The sequence below is a fragment of the Microtus ochrogaster genome, chromosome 18, assembly GCF_000317375.1.
Source record: "Microtus ochrogaster isolate Prairie Vole_2 chromosome 18, MicOch1.0, whole genome shotgun sequence".
In the NCBI taxonomy this organism is placed as follows: Eukaryota; Metazoa; Chordata; class Mammalia; order Rodentia; family Cricetidae; genus Microtus; species Microtus ochrogaster.
In genome coordinates this window covers 42851264-42854321 of record NC_022020.1, presented here as the reverse complement: position 1 = coordinate 42854321, position 3058 = coordinate 42851264, and positions in this window count along the sequence as shown.

Below are 3058 nucleotides of genomic sequence, written 5' to 3'. Positions count from 1 at the left end.
AGTGACATACCTCCTCCAATAAGGCTTTACTTCCTAATCCTTCCTAACCATGGACTGAGCATTCAAACATATGAGCCTATGGGGCCATTGTCATCCAAACCACTGTAGGTACTATGTTTATGACTGGTACCCAACACTGAAAAGAATCAAAAAATGATAATTATCAAACAGTGACTAAAGGAGTATTTGGGAGATACTATATAGTTCATGAAAACCAAATTCACAGGATACGGCATTTAAGTCTAAATGTACCCTACAGACTCAGCCGGCAGAGGTTGTACACATTCCTGGATGTTGTTCATATGCCTTTGAAGGTTTTACCTGGCTGACAGTCATTTCTCTCTTGGCCATGTGGTGAACAGCCTCCAGCATATTCTCTTAGCACCATGATGCTCTGTCTAAGTGTGTGGGGCCAGGAAGCCATGGCCTGGACCCGTGAGATGGTGAGCCAAAATGATCGTCCTTATGTAAACTGTTCTCTCGGGTTCTTTGTTCTGGCACAGGAAAGAAAGCAAAGCTCGAGGTCCTGCATTTCCTCATAGCGAGGATTTAACAGTACGGATACACAGGAGGACAAACATTTACACAAGGAGCTTCCAGACTTGCAAGGAAGCAGAAAGGTCAGTCTAGTGTTAGCCCCATCAGCTGGTCCTGGCTCTCTGGTCACCTTTGCTAGCTCTGGCACTGTTTATTTAATTTAATTTTTAATTTTAATTTTCACGTGTTATGGGTGTTTTGTCCGGCATATGTCTGTGTGTGTGTGCATGCCTGTTACTCAAGGAGGCCAGAAGAAGGCATCAGATTTCCTGGTACTGGAGTCACAGATGGTTGTGAGCAGCTACGTGGGTGCTGGGAATCAAATCCAGGTCCTCTGAAAGAGCAGCCAGTGTTCTTAACCACTGAGCCATCTCTCCAGCCCTCCGGCACTGTTTATGAAGCCGGAAGCAGAGGGTGGGGGTGGCATCACTTGTCCTTTATAAATGTCATGGTCTGATTCATGAGAGTTTATCCAAATGTTAGGAAGTGGCCCATATATAGAAAGCCTGAAGGTGCCAGGACAAAAGATTAAAAATAAAAACAAGCATTGACTTAGAAACAGAAAACCTTGTATTTTTCCAGGAAGACCATGTATCTGGTTTTATGCAACTCCTTTCATAGGAGGTGTGGCCATGTGGAAATATTTACCTGGAGGAGAACCAAGAGGAAAGCTGAGAGCTTCTCAGTCATCGCTCTCAGGGGAAAAAGTACATCCTGCTTCTCCAGATCTTCGTCAGAGAGAAGTTTGGAAGTTTGGTGTTGTAGCTTTGAAGTCTTCAGCATTGTTCCTTCTTTTATATCACCTCTTCATTAGACAGAATTCAGGACACTGAACTCTTCCCGTGTCCAAGTGGGAAGATCCAGCTCTCCAGCCATGTTCTTTCCTTCTCTGACTAAACCAGAGGAGAGGAGATATTCCTGAGACCTTCCTTCTTGAGGCCATGATGGATGTAGAGGTGGGATTCCCACCGGCTATTACAAGGGCTCCCTGGGAAGGAGAAATTTAGTTTTTTATGTGACTTGTCCCAAATGACTACCAAATTATTTTAGAAACTTGCTTTCATATTATTTGTTATTTTATTTTTTGTATATGTTCATGAGTAACATGTGTTTGTGTGTGTGAGCAGGTGTATATGTATGTGTGTGCAGAGGCTGGGGGTCAGCATTGAGTGTCATCCTCATTATCGAGATGGACTCTCTCACTGAGTCTGGAGCTCACTGATTCAGCTAGATTGGCTAGCTAGCAGGCATCAAGGATCCCCTACTTATGCCTCTCCAGTGCCAGGATTATAGGCATATGCCGCTGTGCCTGGATTTTTGTGGAAATATTAGGGATCCCAACTTCGGTCCTCATGCTGTAAAGCAACTACTTGCTGAATGGACTGTTTTAAAATGAATGACTATTACTGATATTGAAGCACTGATATGGAAAGGTGAGTACTTGAGAGTCTCAAGCCTCTTGAAATATTTATATACACTGTCATTTACCTAAAAATCTTCATTCAAGGGGCTGGGGAGATAGCTCATCAGGTAAAAGTACCTGCAGCCATAGCCGATGACCTGACTTGAGTTTAATCTGGGGCACTCATATGCTACACAGTGTAAGGAGAGAAATGACTCCCACATGTTGGTTCTCTGACCTCCATACCCTTGCCTGGGCATATGTGTGTCTACACGCTACACACATACACCCACACACATGCATGCATGCGCGTGTGCACACACACAAAGGCATATACTAAATAAATATAATTTAAAAGCTTCACACAGAGACATGCACATGAAATAAATAAAATGCAATTAAAGAAACCCCGTTCAGAAATTCATGTAGGATCTAGGGACGTAGCTCAGTTGGTAGAGGACCTGTCTAGTACTCCCAACACTGCATATCTGGATGTGGGAGTAACCCAGCACTCTGAGAGGTAGAAGCAGGAAAATCAGGCGGTTGATGTCATCTTTGGCAAAATATCAGGCTTGAAGCCAGCCTGAGCCACATGCAACTCTGTCTCAAAAGCACAAATCCATCTGGGCAAAAGGAAGACCTTAGTTCCATGGTGTGGGTTTGGAGGAAGTGGAGCTGGAGGGCAGCATCAGCATCCTGCCCTGCCCACTGAGGCACAAAAGGGTATGAATCACCACTGACGTAGCCTTTAGGTTTCCCAAGAATCAAAAGGCTGTATATGCTGACCAGAAATGCATGCACTTCTCTGACCAAGCGTGCTAAGAGGATTCTGGTCACAGGGCGCCACCTGAGCACAGGAAGAGATCATGTGACTGGACTTAACACACTAAAGACTGCATATTTTGTGTGGGTGAAGATTGGATGAATTAGTTTATACACTGATGATGGAAATGCATATTTAGGATAATAGGTTACCATTTCATTCTTTTTTTTATTTTTTAAGAATATCTATTTCATGTGTGTGTGTTTACAGATGCCTGAGAAGGCCAGAAGGCATTGGGCACCTTGAAGTATATAGGTGATTGCAAGCTGCCTGACATGGCTACTGAACCCAAGTCC